General features: G+C 34.0%; 1 long non-coding RNA gene across 1 annotated transcript in view; it reads left to right on the forward strand.

The window, feature by feature from the left end:
- Positions 1 to 4307, forward strand: part of LOC109027208 (uncharacterized) — a 632904-nt gene extending 628597 nt beyond the window's left edge. The window contains exon 4 of the long non-coding RNA XR_002006313.3: positions 3917 to 4307. This is a non-coding gene — a long non-coding RNA (uncharacterized lncRNA). The remainder of the gene's footprint in view (positions 1 to 3916) is intronic.
- The last annotated feature ends 1693 nt before the right edge of the window (positions 4308 to 6000 follow it).

The following is a 6000-nucleotide window of genomic DNA, read 5'->3' on the forward strand; positions in this document are numbered from 1 at the left end:
ACACCCAAGAAATCCATGCCAAAACACATCATAATGAAATTTCTAAAAACTAAAAACAAATATAAATCTTGAAGGCAGTAGGAAAAAAATCTTACCTATGGGGGAAAAGCATTTTGAATGACAGCAGATTTCTCATCAAAAATTGTGGAGGTGAAAAGGAAGTGACACAATACTTTTCAAGTACTGGAAGAAAATAACTGTCAACTTAAGATCCTATATCCACTGAAATATCCTTCATTAATGAAGAGGAAATCAAGACATTCTCAGATGAAGAAAGACTACTGTAATTTTTCACCAGCAGACCTACTGTAATGAAATGGCTAAATAAAATTTGCTAAACAAATTATAAAAGAAAGAATTTTAGAACATCAGAAAGCAAGAAAGAAAAATAGAAAAAGTAAAACTATAGGTAAATATAATAAACATTTCTTTTATTCTTGAGTTTTCTAAATTATATTTGACAGTTGAAGTAATAATTAAATCACCATCTGATCTTCTAAATGTATGTAGGGAAAATATTCAAAACATTCATATTATAAATAAGGGATGTTAAAGGAGTATAAAGGCAGGTAAGGTTGCTACACTTCAACTTAAAAAGTGTTGCAACAATTGACTGTGATAAATTATATGTGAACAATGTGATGATGGTATGATACATATGATTCCATTTAGATTATGATCTTGAAATTACAAAATTATGGAGACAGAGAGCAAAATGTTGTTTACCAATTGTTAGGGATAGTTGCAGGAAAGGATGGGTGTGACTATAAAGGGGTATAGAGAGGTATGTTACTGTTAGAATAATTTTGTACCTTAATAGTGATAGTGTTTACACAAATCTGCAAGCAATAAAATGGCATAGAACTATATACATATGTTGTACCAATACTAATTTCTTGGTTTTTATACTGCGCTATTGCAGTATTAGATGTAACCATTACAGGAAACTGGATGAACTGAAGCACAGAACCTCTCTATAGTATCTTTACAACCCTCTGTGAATTTACAATCAGTTTCATATAATAAAATTTAAGCAAAATCTGCATCATCTGTCAACATAGTAATAAATTAACTAACTTTTGAAAATACGCTCAGAGTGAAGAGATTTAATACATTTTTTCCTTTTTCTGGGATTTAGGGGGTCTTACATTTCGGAAAGATGGAATCATCCCAGGAGACAGTATCACCGTGTAGAACTAGATTAGGCTGTGAGCTCAGTTATTCTATCATGCATTCAAAGAAATAATGTAACTGCTTTTTGAAAAACATAATGCTAGGTGGGAAAGTCAAAGTCAAGTAAAACAAAGTCCTCACTTCCTAGAGACCTGAAGCTTCATCAGGGGAATACAGGCATGTAAGCAAATCAAGGCTCTAAAGTGCTATAGATTACGTAGCTCTTTGTACAGAATATATTGAGAGTTCAAGGGAGATGTAGCACTATCAAGGCTGCCTAAAGAGAGAATGCTTCTTGAAGGAGAGAATCTTCCACCTAAGAGTTGAAGGATGAATAGTTCTTCCGATAGAAAAGGATGAAAAACAGGGCAAAGAGGTCATATATAATTTCTCTTTGTAAATTTAGCACCTAAAACTGATGGCTGCTATTCAAAAGGTCCTCCATAAATATGTGAAACCCTGGGAAGTCAGGACTGTATGGAAGAAAGGGCGATGAATTCTAATCATGAAAGGTAGGAATAAGAATAAATTCCTATTTTTTTCCCTGAGTAGTGCTTTACCAGGGGTGCCAAAATTTATTTATCTTGTATAATGTGTGTCTAACTAGAGACAAACTAAACAATAGAATTTTTTAAAATAAAACAAATTTTCAATGTTTTTCTTTAAATTTTTAAACCAGAGCTTAATGAATAATTTTAGTAAATTATTGGAGTTAGTAAGTTCTAAAGTTTTATATCACTTTTTGTGTTTGTTTCTAAAAATGTTAACCATTATAAAATAGAACTGAACAAAGATTTCGATCTGCCTATTTGAAACTTTGTAATCAACAGAAAATATAAAAATAGATCTCAAATTCTTTAGGTAATATCTATGGAAACATATAAAAGTTCTTGTTATTGAGTTGTTAGTAAAATGACAATTATATAACTGTTCACTACTATGTGTGAATTTAAGACTTGGAGGCTAGCCCATACTCAATAGTTTATTAAAATTGAGGCAGAAAGTCAGAAGTGGAAAACTAGTTAAACGTGATCTTTAGATCTCCACAGGATAGATGAGTTAAATGGTTATATAAAACTCTTGTTTCACAATAAGCAATGATGCCTCAGAAGACAGTGTTTTGTTTTCACTTCTCACAGTAACAGAATGATATTTTAGCAAACAAAAAATCTTATTGGCATTTAAAGACACAATGGAAAAATATATGCAATTGGTGTTGGCAGAGTTGTGTATCCTATAACACATCATTTGCTGTTGTATTTGCCATGATCCCTGAAACTTCAAGTCAGGTGTTATATAGGCAAGCCAATGTTTAGAGCTAAATTTATATGATTTTTCCTCATGGTAGACACTGAGGTGTTTAAATTGGAAGTTATTCAGTTGTTATAATCCATTTAGATGGACAATAAGATAATTTATATTACAAGCCATAAAACAGGCTGCTTCTGAATTTTTACTTTTATAGAGATATATATGTGAAATAACAAGAAAAAATACAATGGTAACACATTCACTAGTCAATAAAGATAGCACATAATACATGTAAAATACATATATGTGTATATGTACATGACAAATGTGATATATATGTGTATGCATATGTAAATATTTATAATATAATATTATAACCAGGTGTCTTTCATGAATGTGCTAATGAATATTTCCTAAATGCTGGGCACTCTACTCAGTATTGTATTTTTCCTCAAGAATTTTTATCCTCAAGAATCCTAAGAGATATATAATATTACTATCTTCATTTACTAGGAGAGACCACTGAAGCCTAGAAAGGTTAAGTGACTTGACCAAATTCACCCAGCTGGTAAGAGGTCAAGCCACAAAGCTAAGATAAAATGGCGAGTCTGACTTTAGAGGCCATATACGGAGATAGTAGGCTCCCCACACATTTCTATTGAAGCGAATGGCCTCTAAACATGGCAAAATGCATGGGAATATGTGTCTCTTAGGCTTGTTTAACTTAATTTTTTAAAACCACAGTCAACATTTCTCAAAGGTTTCATTTAATTCACTACTGGGAATTTTTCAAAAGTCATTCCACAGCAATTTTCTAACATAGGAAAAAAACTGTGACATTTTCAAGGAATAGAAATTAAGCAGTCCATATGACCATGTTTCTCCTGGAAACATATTTTGGCTCAGTGCTGGACCATGCTTCAGAGACTGGGCAGGCTCTAGCACATGTCCCAGAGCCACTTGATGATTGTTTTAGCAGGAGGTACCAACACTTTAACAGAGTTAAGCCAGGCACTTGTGCAAATGAGTTCTGGATCCTCCTCTGTGAACGGCTGATAGAAGACAGAATTCAAGTGTTCTCGTCTGGGAGAACTTCAGGGCATGTCATGGTGTTTTTAGTCACATGCTCACATTAACCTGCTTTACAGAGTGATCGAACTAGAAGGTATCAGAGAGAACGTCTCACCTAACTCCCACATTTGGCAGCCAGGACTGGAGAATAAAGTGATTGACCCAAAGCCGTGCAGATAATCAAAGGCAGAATTAGGGGGAACTGAGATCTCCTGGCTCAAACAGTGATTCAGCCGCTCCTAACAACAGCTGAGAAGCGGTCTTTACATTTTAAGTATGAATCCTCCTAACTTCAGTGGCTGGAGTTTAAAGGGGAGTATTTTTGGTTCATGTTACTGAAACAGTCACAACAATATCAACAATAACTAGTTTTTCTCTTCATCTTTCACCAGTATTTTCTCTCTATTGACTCTATTCTCAGGTTTCCCAATGTAGCAGATGACTCTAGCGGCTCTAGCTTCAGCATCATCTTAAGTTCAAGTGAAAAGGAAAAGAGAATCTCTTTTTCTTCAAACAATTTCAAACTAAAATCTTGAGTCTGACTTTTCCTGGCCAGAATTAAGCTTGTACTTATCCCTGAAAAATCATCAATGCTACAGTGATGAATTTACCAATTGAGGCAGAATTTAGGTCACATGATGCTCCAAAGCCTCTTCAAAACCACATGACTCAGAGTGAGGCAGAAGTATTTGGGATATTTGCAACAGGAGAAGGGTAAATGAATGGAGAGTGCCAAAACAACTTACGTCAATTATACAATTATAAATACAACCAAAATAAAGTATGGAAATCAGTATTTTCACCTATCTTAACAGAGTGAAATATTTATTCTGTTGAATATTTGCCATATTTCACTTTCCACATTCAGCACTCTGCAATATTTAAAGAAGAAAATAAGTCTCCATATACTAAATAAAGACATATCAAAATTTGTGTGACAACATATTCCTTAGTTACATTTTTTGTTCATTCATTTGTGTGTTTGTTTATGTCACCCACACTAGATCATGGTGGTGCGAACATGGTTCACTACAGCCTCAACATCCTAGGCCCAAGCAATCCTCCCACCTCAGCCTCCTGTGTAGCTAAGACCACAGGTGGGCACCACCATGCACAGCTACCTTTTAATTTTTTGTAGATATGGGGGGTCTCACTTTGTTGCCCAGGCTGGTCTCGAACTCCTGGGCTCAAGCTATCCCCACAACACTTTGGTTTGGCCTCCCAAAGTGTTGGGATTACAGGTGCGAGCCAGTGCACTCAGCCTTACATTTTTTAATAAATGAATTTAAACAAAGAAGGAATAGAAACATATTTTTAAACACAACAATTAACAAACCAAAGTGTATTGCAAATTATCGGAAGGGACAGCAGAGTGAAAAAATGTTATCCCACCTGCAGGAGGTGGAAAAGGTGATAATATGAAACAAATATTTTCACCTATCCTAATAGAGTAAAAGATTTATTCTGCTGGATATTTTCTGTATTTTACCTACCTTCCACATTCAGCACTCTGCACTCTCTTGCCCAACTATTCCTTTTAATTTTCCCATAATACAACTTTTTAATATTTTATGTAATATATGTATTTGTTATTTCTTTGTTTTACTAACTGTGTTTCCTACTGGAATGTAAGCTTCAAAAATTCAGAGATCTTTGTCCTTGTTGCTGATATAGCCTACTGTCTAAAAGAGTGCCCAGCACACAGTGGACATGCAATAGACATTTGTTTAATGCTATAGAGTCTCATTTGGTAGCCATTAGCCACATATGACTATTTACATTTTAAGTTAGATTATTAAAATAAAGTTGATTTTAAAATTCATACATTATTCACACTAGCCACATTTTAAATGCTCAATAATCACGTGACTAGATGTTACCATGTCAGGATGATGCAGCTATAGATCATTTCCATCATTTTAGAAAGTTGTATGAGACATTGCTAGTTTAATAAATGAACAAATATTCAAAGTAATGGATAAGTTGGTGTCATGATAATAATTGTCAGATTAATGAGATTAACATTTAAAACTAGAAAGCTACACTGTCTTGAAAGATTGTATAGAAAATTAGAAACAAGAGTGTTAAGTTCCAATAAAAAGCTATTGATAAAATGTAAGTCTGAATTTGAATTTAGATGAATTAGGTAAAAGTAGAGAGATTGAACCCTTTGGGAAAAGACCTGAAAGTGGAAATTAGTAAATCTTTTCAAAAAACCAGCTCCTGAATTCATTGATTTTTGAAGGGTTTTTTGTGTCTCTATCTCCTTCAGTTCTGCTCTGATCTTTGTTATTTCTTGCCTTCTGCTAGCTTTTGAATGTGTTTGTTCTTGCTTCTCTAGTTCTTTCAATTGTGATGTTAGGGTGTCAATTTTAGATCTTTCCTGCTTTCTCTTGTGGGCATTTAGTGCTATAAATTTCCCTCTACACACTGCTTTGAATGTGTCCCAGAGATTCTGGTATGTTGTGTCTTTGTTCTCATTGGTTTCAAAGAACATCTTTATCT

Source organism: Gorilla gorilla, chromosome 5 (assembly GCF_029281585.2).
Source record: "Gorilla gorilla gorilla isolate KB3781 chromosome 5, NHGRI_mGorGor1-v2.1_pri, whole genome shotgun sequence".
Classification (NCBI taxonomy): Eukaryota; Metazoa; Chordata; class Mammalia; order Primates; family Hominidae; genus Gorilla; species Gorilla gorilla.